This window comes from Coturnix japonica, chromosome W, assembly GCF_054131305.1.
Source record: "Coturnix japonica strain WE chromosome W, WE-NBRP24, whole genome shotgun sequence".
Lineage (NCBI taxonomy): Eukaryota > Metazoa > Chordata > Aves > Galliformes > Phasianidae > Coturnix > Coturnix japonica.
The window spans coordinates 11,687,228-11,699,862 of record NC_140701.1 but is presented as its reverse complement, the minus strand read 5'-3'; the positions used below and the strand labels follow the sequence as shown (position 1 = coordinate 11,699,862).

The window sequence follows — 12,635 nt, the reverse complement described above, 5'->3', positions numbered from 1 at the left end:
GACACCTCTGATCACTCCATTTGAATCTGTATCTATATACAGCATCATCAAATGAGAACCCTAAGCTCCTTTTGTTCCTTTAGGGGCTATGTGACATCCCCTTTGTGAATGCCAGGGTGAATGGTAGAACTCATTGAGCAAGTGCACAGGTACCTCACAGTGAGATGGGAGAGTGAACCGTAAGATCTTCCCACCCGCTGCAACACCACCAGAGATCTGCTCTACAGATTCCCAATCTCAAATAGTTTCCTGCTGAATCTTCCATAACATTCAGGGTCTCACTGCATAGGGAGAAATTCCCTGTAGGCCTGGTAGCTCTTACACCCTGCCTTGAGAGGCAAGCTGTATGGTTACATGTGGCCATGGTGAATGCAGGAGGGCTTTTGGCATCCACCTCAGGCACTGGAGAGAGAAGAAAAGATAGCAATTTACAGGCTCTGTTTCCTCAGGCAGCTTTCTTTTGATACAGGGTAATCATGTATCACATCCCTTGGGGGTCCCGGGTCCACTGCAGTGGAAGGTGTACTACCTGATCCACAGGCCATCCTGATGAATGATGAAGCATAGCAATCGCTATGGTTGAGACTCTGGACGGTATATTTAATACATTCTACCCAGGCATTCATATTCCCGTACCCTGTCTCAATTTCAAATGTCTGTCTGAGATCCTTTATTTCTGCAACTATTACAACTGCAGAGTTTATTCACTCTCTTTTCCCTATGCTGGACATTCTGAGTATGGTCAGGGAATGAATCCCATATGGCTATTCTGAAATGTATTGGTCAGAACTAGCATATAACGAAACCATCCATTTCTTGGGAGTTCAGGGAAATCCATTTGCCACTGTTGCACAGGGTGAATTCCCTTCCCTATTTGTTCCACAGAAACCTTGGGGCTGGTTCTAGGATTATTCTGCAAACAAACATCAGATTGCTGTGTTACCTATTCAGCGGTGGTGTATAACCTCCGAGCCATAATCTGATGGCTCAGCTATTTATAAAGAGCCTCTGTTCCCCTGTAAGTTTTCCTGTGCTCAACCATAATTATGGCGCATAATAGGGACTATTATTTTGTTTTGAACCCTAACCCACCCTCATTCTCCCACCTGCCCTCCTAAGACCTCTATCAATTTTTGGTATCTTGTTTTTTAATCTCATTTTAAATATTTACTGTCTGGAAACAAAGCCTGTGCCTCCATGTCCTCCGTTTTTGTATACTCTCCAAACCCCCCTGCTCTTCCCCCTGCCATTAATTTCAGCAGACATGGAGGGAGAAAACTGAAAGACTGTGACTGTCCATGCCAGACAGACCCTCTCAACATAATCACCAGACACCTAGTGTTGGTGTTAGCAGATGCTATAAAGACCATTGGCAAGCCCCACCAAAGCTGAGGTGGCTTGAAGTGAGCGGTAAGGAGCCATGGGTTCATGTCTGACAAAGGAGCAGATGGCGAATCCAGAGGAGCAGACAGCAGAGTGCCAAATGGTGGAAGATGAGCCACGCGGTGGGCAGCACATTGCTGAGTGGCTGCTGACAGAGTACTGCACTGAGATGGGGGCTCCTGATGGCTCCTTTCTTGTCAGGGAGTGTGAAATTTTGGTTGGGGACTGTATTCTGTCCATCTCTTGTAATAGGAAGGTGCAGCATTGTCACATCCACCGGCAGCAGGACGCCAGCATCCACAGGTTCTTTCTGACTGACAGCCGAGCATTTGACAGCCTCTACAACCTCATCACCCACCTTTTTATGACACGATTATCCATTTAGCTGACCAAGGGAAGCTAGCTGATGTTATCCCAGAGGATTCATTAGAGTTTTTGAGACTACTCACAGCACCCTTCTGGGCAGAATGTTCTGCATACGGCTAGAAAGAAACAGAATGTGGTGGGTAAACAGTTGGCCAGTATGTCAGGCCAAACAGACTATAGTCATTGTGTTTCATCGGGCAGGTAGATGGTCATTGTCAGGGTTCCCCAGGGCTCCATTTTAGGGCCACTTCTCTTTCATGTTTTTGTGGATGACTTGCATGCAGGAGTAGAAGATGTTCTGAGCAAGTTTGCTGATGAGACCAGATGAGGAGGTGCTGTTGCCTCCACTGAGGGTGGAGAGGACTTGCAGAGAGATGTGGACTAGACAGAGAAGTGGGTACCAGTTGGTACTAAGCACCAAGTGCATAAAGCATAACAAGAACAAGTGCCTGATTGGGCATCTCGGTAGGGGCTACCCTGGACATAAACACTGACTGGATATGGGAAATTGGAGGGTGGTCTGACTGAAAAGGATTGAGGGTCCTGGTCAGCATCAAATTGAATGTGAGTCAGCAGTGTGCCCAGACAGCCAGGAAGGCCAACGGTCCCCTAAAGTGCATCAAGCAATTTATTGCTATCTGGGTAAAGGAAAGGATTGTCACCCTCTGCTCTGCGCTGCTCTAGCATCACCTGGAGCACTAGGTGCATTTCTGGGCAATGCAGAATAGAAAGGACATCAAACTATGGCAGAGTGTGCACAGGAGGGCACTGGAACTGAGAGATCTGAAGTTCAGAGTTTCATTGGGATTGACTGCTTGTTCAGACTGGGCCCTTCTCACATCCCACATCCTGTGATGAGACACAGGGCACACACGGGACATGAACTTCACACCGTCCTTGCACCCCATGCAGAGCCTGGGATCTTCTGTCCCCATGTCTTTCATTTAACATCATACAGACCTCCATCCCACTGCCCCAGGAAGGGCCCAGAGCCAACATGAGGGACAGGATCTCCCTGCCAAGGGTCTGGGAATCGGGCTTGTCTTGTTTGCTTCTTAAGACAAAGAAGGATTTTCTTAGCATCAGAGCCACCATGCCAGTGCCTTTGCCTGACTGGAGTCATGGCTTCCAATTATCGGCTCTAACTAGTGCTTTGGGAAGCTTGCTTGCTAATGGCCCTCAGTGGGCCCATTAATACTCCAAGAATCTTCATTGTTACTTCTGCCTTTTTCTTGCTGAGTACTCTGTGAAAACTTCACTCTGCACTGGAGATTGATCGATTCGGCATCAAATGCGCCCTGGGGCCCATTATAACCTAACGAGCATCTTGTTCCTTGTGCCTTCCTGTTTTCCAGGTTTTCAGAACTTGTTCAGCAAAATGGAGAGATATCTAGAGAGAGCTTAAGGAGGAAGAATCCAGCAAACACTTATAGTCTATTTATTTATAGTTGGGTTAAAACAAGTCATTAAAGCAGCACTGAGCAACTGATAGTGATCCAGGATGTCCCAATGACTTCTGTTCTGTTAATGTGTTGACAAAGCTCCTCAACATCCCCACCACATTTCTACTCACATTGGCCCCATGGTATTTGCATCACTTTTCCTCACATCACTCTTCTCCTCTGTTGTCACCCGCACAGTGCTAAACCGTCTTTGCACCAACTCCCACTGGCTTTCCACAGAGAACCAGCTGCACACAGAAAAAGAAAGAATTCTCTTTATTTATGGCCAACAAACAGAAGGAAAGGTGATGCAATTGAATGAACAGTAAAACAGTGATCAACTGCATGCCATGTCCAAGCTGCTTCTATTGATGTTTATCTTTCATAGGGAATATTTGCACAAGAAATGAGTTAGAAACAGATAGGATGGGATAGATAGAATCACGGTGAAGGATCTAACAACAGACTTTTGAGGAATGGAGCAAATTCCAGTAATCTCCCTGGGATAGATCAGCCAGGGATTTGGGAGGTATCAACTTAAAACTAAACAAGACTCGTGAGTATTTCACACATTGAGACTGGTTAACACATTCTTATTGATTTCTATCTTTGTCTTCAGCTCTTTTTTTCACTTTTACTGACATTAATGAACATCTTTCATAATTCATGCTTTTTAAGGTATGAAAAATTAAAAAGAGAGAAAGAAAGAGAAAGAGAAAGAGAAAGAGAAAGAGAAAGAAAAAGAGAAAGATGAAAGATGAAAGAGAAAACAAAAGGAAGATAAAGAGAAAAAGGAAAAGGAACCCGGTGGCGCAGTGGTTAAAGACGCCGCCTTGCAACACTGGGGCCCGGAGTTCGAATCCCCCCTGTGGCGCAAGTGGTAGAAGTGCCGCTCTGCTACACAGAGGCTCGAATCCCGGGGGCTGGACTCGATGATCTCTAAGGTCCCTTCCAACCCGCACGAAACTATGAAACTATGAAACTATGAAAAGGAAATGGAGAAGAAAATGAAAGAAAAAGAAAAAGAAAGAGAAAAAAAAAGACAGGAAGGGCTAGATAGAATCACAGTTAAGGAGTTGACAACACAGTCCATCAGACTTTGGCGAGATGGAGCAAATTTGAGTCATCCCTCTAAAAGTCAGAAATCAGACAGATAATTGGGAGGTATCTGACTGAACAAAGAGCAAGGGATGGGGAAATCTGGCAGGCTGTGGCAGGAGCGTGTGTCTAAATGGCCTGCTGAAAACATGCCCTTAACCACAGCCATTTATTTAGGAGAGCTGGAGACACCTGGAGGTTGAGGGACATCAAATAGGCAGCAGGGAAGAGCAGCGGTGACGCCGGGATTTAGTCACAGGGCACTGGCACTGGCACCACAGTCTGTGTCCCTGAACCTGAAGGCATCTGTGTCCAGCAAACACAATTCTGGAAAAACATCATAGTTTCAGAAAAAGAAAATAAATAAACAATAAAAAAACAATTAAAAAAATCAAATCAACTGAAAGATTCGTATTAACAACTTAAAATGGAAGAAGACTCATGAGAATTTCTCATGTTGAGAAGGGTAAACACATTTTCATTGATTTTGATCTTTGTTTTCAATTCTTTGTCTCAATTTTATTGACATTTTTGAACATCTTTTAAGCTTACGGCCTAAGTATAAATAAATAAATAAATAAATAAATAATTAAATAAAAAGAGATCCATTTGCATCTTGTAATTGGCCTCATGCCCCTTTGACCTTCACTGTTCCCACCAGACCTTCATTGGCAGACAGTATGAGATCCAGCAGAGAACTTCTCCTCTTTGGTTCCTCCATGGCTTGGTCAAGAAGCTGCCATCTGTGCTCTCCACGGATCTGCTGGATGGCACATGCCCTGCTGTGCTGTCCCTGCAGCAGATACTGGAGTGAAAAATGCTCCCAAAGGGGACAATGGCCTGACAACATCAGGCTCCCATCTGTCTGGAGAGGGCACCTTCCACTTGCTCTCCATGATCAAGAAGCCAGGAACAGGCACTGCGGGAATCCTCTGTTTGCCATTTCCATTAGCTCTGACCTGCTCTTCCATCCCCAGGCAGAGCTCAGTGCACTCTCACAGAGGGCATGCACCCTTCTTTGACTCCTCGCCCAACCATTGTAAAGACTCTGTATTCCCCTTCCGTTACAGAGCAGTTGTGGAAGCCATTCAACTGTGTCCCTATGGTCCAAACAGGAGCACAGGCCCGCAGCTCATCTATGGTATCAGTGTGCAGAAGGTGGCACACAGACATTAGAGCGATCGTGGGTCCTGGAGTTGACGTAGCAACACGGACACTCCTAGGGCATGGCTCTCCTGAAGGCCCTGTGCTGCTCTTGCAGCTGCGAGTGAACTCACCAGACAGCCGGTGCTATCCCTTCTCTGGCCCTCCACTGATGCCCAGGAAGGAGGTGTCTATCTCAGGGATTTCCCACACGGTTTACAAACACTGGCACACATCAGGAGCAGCCCAGGCACCTTGGACATTACACAGTGTCTGTGTGTGAGCAACTGCCTCCAAGGTGAAGGACTGAGGACTCAGAGCAAGAGCTCACATGCAGGCAACTCCTTTTGCACTTCTGAACTGAACCAGAGGAATCCCAGCTCCTGTGGGTGTGTAGGGTGCGGAATCCCATTTCAGCACCAGGATTTCTGTCAAGGGATGAGACTCCTGCACTGCCTCAGCTGGATCACTGTCCTGCACAGGGAAAGTCCAAACCTCCCTGTCCTTGTCTGGTTGCCCTTTGTGCTTCATCAAACGAACTCAATTAGTACTTGCTATATGTCTCCAATCAGTCACTGACCACTGGACATGTGGTGGTTAATTGAGCGGATTTCAAAGCACAGTCATGATGCCGTTTTTTTTCAGAAGCTGTTGGCCATGAGGACCCAGGGACGTGTCAGGGGAGATGAGTGGGAAGGATAAAAATGGCATCATCTGCTGCTTGCTTGTCTGGGCTCCTGGGACACAGGGAGCTCATAAAAGTGGGCAGAGATGTAGAGAGACAGCTGTGCTGAGGAGCAGCTCTTGTGCACAGCACAGCCTTCAGGTGACAGGAGGAGAGGAGAGAAATTGGATTGAGATTACAAGATATGTACTGTGTGAGCGTGCTGTGAGATCACTGCAGGAGCTTTGCTCACAGACCATGACACATTAAGTCTCTCTGCAGACCGTGAGCTGCTTTTCATAGAGGTCTAACAATCTGGGACACCCCATAGCAGATATGGATGCAGGCACTGCATGTTTCTTTACTGTGGAACAATACCTCTGCTCCAACTGAGGGCTTCCGTGCTGCAGTATGAAAGCCCAGGGTGCTGACGGAGACGTGTGGTGTGGGGGGAAGGAGTCCCCCGGCAGGGCTTGTGCTGCCACAGCTGCTGCCTGAGGCAGAGGATCACAGCTCCATTGCACAACAGTATGTTTTTAAGGGTGCTTTGCAAGAGGAGAGCCAAGGCAGGGATTTTCCATTTCCTGTTCTGAGCAAAGGCAAAAAGGATTGGGGGCAGAAATCTAAAAGTGTATGTCTAATTTAAACACATCTCTGAAATGAGCAAATGTTTCATCAATCCATCGTTTGTTCTCTGAACAGTCAGAGAGCAAGGTGAAAACACAGGTTGTGCTTTCAGCCTCTCCTTAATAAAAGGAAACAATCAGTTTAACTTATTGGATTCTGCGGATATTAATATTTGATTCCTCCTGTAAACAGGCAGATTTCTCTAAGAGAAACTGAAGTGCACAGATGCTGGGTCTGGGGTCTCAAAGAACAGCTGCAGTAAAGTGGAATATATCCAGGATGCTGGGACGTGATTAGGAAATGAGAAATAAGTAAGATCTCCTTTATCTTCTACTCCTTAAGGGATGGTGAAATTCATGAAAATAAATACAAGTTCTGGAGTTAAATGAACATTTTCTTAAGGGAAAGAAAAATATTATAGTATAGCAGAAGGAGTGTCTCTGAGAATGGTCTGGACTTGTCATTATCTTCTGCACTCTGAACAGGACTCCAAGACCAGGAACAACAGATGTCCAACAGCAGCTCCATCAGTGAGTTACTCCTCCTGCCGTTGGCAGACACGCGGCAGCTGCAGCTTTTGCACTTCTGGCTCTTCCTGGGCATCTACGTGGCTACTCTCCTGGGCAATGGCCTCATCAGCACAGCCGTAGCCTGCGACCGCCGCCTGCACACCCCCATGTACTTCTTCCTCCTCAACCTGGCCCTCCTCGACCTGGGCTGCATCTCCACCACTCTCCCCAAAGCCTTGGCTAACGTCCTCTGGGGCACCAGAGCCATCTCCTATGCAGGATGTGCTGCACAGCTCTTTTTCTTTTCCTTCTACTTGTCAGCAGAGTACTCCCTTCTCGCCATCATGTCCTATGACCGCTACATTGCCATCTGCAAGCCCCTGCACTACAAGACCTTGATGGACAGCAGAGCTTGTGCCACAATAGCAGCAGCTGCCTGGGGCACTGTGCTTCTCTATTCACTGCTGCACACTGCCAGTACGTTTTCACTGCCTCTGCCATGGAAATGTTGTCAGCCAGTTTTTCTGTGAAATCCCCCAAATCCTCAAGCTATCTTGCTCGGAATCAAATCTCAGGGAAATTGCATTTCTCATTTTTAGTGCCAGTTTAGCCTTTGGGTGCTTTGTTTTCATAGTTGTGTCCTATGTGCAGATCTTCAAGGCTGTGCTGAGGATGCCCTCTGAGCAGGGATGGCACAAAGCCTTCTCCACATGCCTCCCTTACATGGCCGTGGTCTCCCTCTTTCTCAGCACCGCTGTTTTTGCCTACCTGAAGCCCCTCTCCATGTCCTCCCCACTCCTGGATCTGACATTGGCATCTCTGTATGCAGTGGCTCCTCCGACACTGAACCCGATTATCTACAGCATGCGGAACAGGGAGATCAAGCACGCTCTCAGGAAGGTGTTGCAATTTGTAGTATTCCAGCTTCAATAAAGCACATCTTCCTCACATGATTTCCAGTGATGGCTCTTTATATTTTATGCATCTGTGACTGATTGTGTGTGATATAGCAACCCACAAAAAATGTTATTGAACTTATAAATAAAAATTTATTTCACTTCTTTCCTACCTACTTTCCATTTTCTTTCTCCAAGATCTCATGTAAACATGGAACCAGATTCACTGAATAGATTAAGAGGTACCTAAAAAGCTTTCAAAGTAGACTTTTCCTTAGCTCTTCTCAACCTTGTCTGGGTCTGGGGAGGTACAGCCGCAGATAGCAGCACAACATGCTCTTTTCTTTCCTGCTCTCTTTACAATGCCTCTCTTTACAAGTCCTCTCATTTGTTCTGGCCTTAAAGTCTTGTGTCTCTCATAACAGTCGTTTTTTCTCTACAGCAGCACTCTGGGGCTGCAGTCAGTAGCCAGCAATACGAACGGCTGCTTCAGAGCAGGTCTCCTTGCTGGCACTGCCATAACAAGAGGGCCCCTTCAGAGCAGGACCAGAGAACTGGAGGCCTCTTCCAAAGCCAGTGTAAGGAATATACCTCAGGAGCTGCTCCCTGAGAAGACCTTGAGATCTTTTTGTGCTCTTCACTGAGTGACTGGGACAGACTTAAGACAGGACTCAAGATGGGGACAGACTCAGTGTTGTGGTTTAAATTATACGCATTGTGGTAAAAAGAGAAAGTATAACAATTATGAGAAATATATTTATACATATAAAATATATATTATATTACTACATATATACAACATATTCATTTGCAAACACATATGCATAGATAATGATTTATATGCATATCTTTTTGCAAGTCCAAGACCTTTTACAGGGGTTTTAACAGCCACAGGGTTCACTGTAGGAACTGGAGAGGCTGTTGGGCTGTTGCCGGAGTTAGAGCAAATGCAGAGCTAATTGCCAGAGCTGGAATCACCACAGGACCTGGGACTGAAGTTGGAGCAGCCACTGGGCTCATTGCAGGTGTTGGAGAGACCACAGGGCTGTACCTCCTGAAACAGTGCATCTTCCTTGGGAGGCATTTGTTTCATTTTCTTATAGCAATACTTGGAACAGCTACTGGACCTGTAGCAGGAGTGAATGCAGAGCTCATTATGAGGGTGGAATGACAGCGGGATCTTTCCCAGAGCTTGGAGCAACTTCAGGATGTGTAGCAAAACCTTGGAGCTGCTGCAGTGTCTGTGTCAGGAGTTGCAGAGGCTGCAGCACTGTCAGCAGATCCAGCTCTCTGGATCTGGTACACTGCAGTCATGTGTGTCTCTTTAGGATTACCAGGACCACAGCAGACCTGCCCCAAATATTCTACCAGTTTCTCAGGATCCTGCAGTTGCTTGGAGATGAAGTTCCAAAGCCCTGGGTGTTCCCACCGCTCCAGGCAGCTGCCCAGTCTTTCCCACACCCCCAGCCATGCAGAGCCTTCTCACCTTGGGGCAGATCTCTCAGTGATATTCCTGAATGATATTTTAACCTCAGACATAACCTGAAACACATTAATGACACGTAGCATTGGGAGCGTGCTGGTTTGGGCATCCCACAGTCAAAATCCTCAGGAGCTATTGGGACAAGCTCCACCAATAGGGAAACAATAATCATTATGGCCTGCAATTCTCCAGCTCCCACAAATCCCTGTGTTATCTCGCTCTGGACAGATGTGCTGTTAACTCAAGCCTTGGAGCCCCACATCGGGCACCAAAATGATGGTGGTTGTTGAACCCAACAGGTGTCTCAGCAGCACATAGTGCTTTGTGCACTGCCCCATTCCCAGTGGAGGAATGCCCTCTGAGCAGAGTCGGCACAAAGCCTTCTCCACATGCCTCCCTCACCTGGCTGTGGTCTCCCTGTTTGTCAGCACTGGCTTTTTTGCCTACCTGAAGCTCCCCTCCATTTCCTCCCCAGTCCTTGATATGACAGTGGCACTTGTGTATGCAGTGGTTCCTCCAACACTGAACCCTATTATCTACAGCATGAGGAACAGGGAGATCAAGCACACTCTCAGGAAGGTGTTGCAATAAGCACTATTGCAGCTTCCATAAAGTGCATATCTTCCTCACATGATTCCCTGTGATGGTTCTTTATCTTTCATGTATATCTGATGGTTTGATTTTCTGTGATACAGGAATCTGCAGAAAAATGTTGAAAATTATTTCACATTTTTTCCTAACTACTTTCTATTTTTGCTCTCCAAGAGCTCATGTAAACATTGATCCAGATTACCTGGATAGGTTAAGTGATAAATAAATGCTTTCTAAATAGACTTTTCTTATTCTCTTCTTATCTTCCTACCTTGTTTGGGTCTGGGGGAGGTACAGCCACAGACAGCAGCACAACACGCTCTTTTCATTCCTGCTCTCTTTACACTGCCACAGTGCTCTCAGGACCATTCATTTGTGGAAACCTGAAGGTCTTGTGTGTCTGACAACAGTCCTGTGGTCTCTACAGCAACACTCCGGGGCTGCAGTCAGTAGCCAGCAATATGAACAGCTGTGTCAGTGCTGGTCTCCTTGTTGGCACTGTTGTAATAAGATGGCCTTTTCAGAGCAGGACCAAAGAACTGGAGGCCTCTTCCTAATCTGGTGTAAGGAATATACCACAGGAACTGCTCCCTGAGAAGACCTCAGGATCTCCTGGTGCTCTTCTCTGCGTGAACCATTTCAGATTCAAGAGTCCCATGGAGATCTGTAAGGGAATCAGGGCAGTGCTGTGGTTTAGGATTTACCAGGTTAAAGCTATTTACGAAGACAGAGAAACAGAAAAGGATAATAATTATGACATATGCATATATACATATATGATATATATAGTATACTTTCACATACATATCATATAGGCAGTTGCAAACATGCGCATCGTTACTAATAGATATGCATATCTATGGAATCACCACAGGAATCGCCTTGGGGCAGATCTCTCAGTGACGCAATTGAATAATTTTTTGATCTGAGACATAACCTGAAACACATTAACGACACATAGCAACATAGCAATGGGGGCATGCTGGTTTAAGCATCCCATGGATAGTCAAAATCCTCAGGAGCTATTGTAACTAGCTCTGGAGCTCCAGGGAAAGAAGAAGTGAGAGGGAGGCTGAGGGTCTTGCCCCGCTCTCACTGTATGCACCTTTCAGATACTGGAAGAGAGCGATAAGATCTCCCCTCAGCCTCCTTTTTCCCAGACTAAACAGCCCCAGCTCCCTCAGCCTCACCTCATAGGGTTGATTTTCAAGCCCTTCACAAGTCCCGTTGCCCTTCTCTGGACCTTCTCCAGTACCTCTGAAGAGTGAGCAAAGCCTCAAAATGGTGGTAAGGTAAAACTTTGCTATAGAAAGGGAAAGGGGAACTTCACAGAAACCAAGACAAAGAATAACTGTAGATAATTTACATTTAAAAGGGCAGGGAAAAGGGGAATTACAGACACTTAGTCAAAAGAAAACCAGAGTAGAGGGCAATAAAGATAAGAAGAAACTGTCCGGAGACCTCTGACAAGAAGAAGGATTAGATACCCCCGGGCAAGATGATGCTGATGTGGGAGAACGATAGCAGCAGATAACACCAAGAAGAAAACAGAAGAAGAATTTCACCCCAAAACAACGGCAAGGGTCGCGGGGAATGGGGTCAGGGGGAATGAGGGAATGGGGTTGTGAGGAATGGGGCCATAGGGAATGTAATGAATAAGTAATCAAACTGAGGAGGAGACTATTGATTATGTATTAGCTTGACCTTTATCTGTAACACACTTTTCTCCTTACGGTGTGCAAGTTTGGTGGAGCTATCCCCCTTGCACCCGGCGCTGCGCAACGCTGGAATAAACATACCTGCTTTAAAACCCATCTTTGGATTATAGAGTTTGATTCCGCAAGTCACCTCCATGTATTTTTGTACTGAGATGCACAAAACTGAACACAGTACTCGAGGTGAAGCCTCACCAATGCCAAGTACAGGGGCAGGATGACTTCCCTAGTCCTGCTCATCACACCATTCCTGATCCAAGCCAGGATGCCATTGGCCCTCTTGGCCACCTGGGCACACTGCTGGCTCGTGTTCAGCCAACTGTCCATCAGAACACCAAGGTCCCTTTCCATCAGGCAGACTTCCAGCCACAGCTCTCCAAGCCTGTAGGGTTTGCCAGGGGTTGTTGTGACCAAAATGCAGGACCCGACACTTGGCCCTATTGAAACTCATGCCGTTAACCTTGGCCCATCGATCGAGTATATCCAGGTCCCTCTGTAGTGCCCTTCTCCCCTCAGGCAGATCAACACTCCCTCCCAACGTGGTGTCGTCTGCAAACTTACTGCGAATGCACTCAATTCCCTCATCAAGATCATCAATGAAGAAATATAGGAGCCATACAATATTGCTTCCAAAACCCAAAGATGACAACTGAGATGAATTTGCACAAAACTTCATTTTGTCAGCTACAAGTTTTGTCATGACATAACCAAAGTCAAA

At 46.4% G+C, this 12,635-nt stretch overlaps 1 long non-coding RNA gene and 1 pseudogene across 1 annotated transcript in view; one reads left to right on the top strand and one right to left on the bottom strand.

Moving 5' to 3' along the window:
* LOC146754516 (uncharacterized) overlaps positions 1–12,635 on the bottom strand; it is a 375,770-nt gene that overhangs the window by 305,994 nt on the left and 57,141 nt on the right. The gene's annotated exons all lie outside the window — the stretch shown is intronic.
* On the top strand, positions 7,232–8,165 carry LOC146754517 (olfactory receptor 14J1-like; annotated as a pseudogene).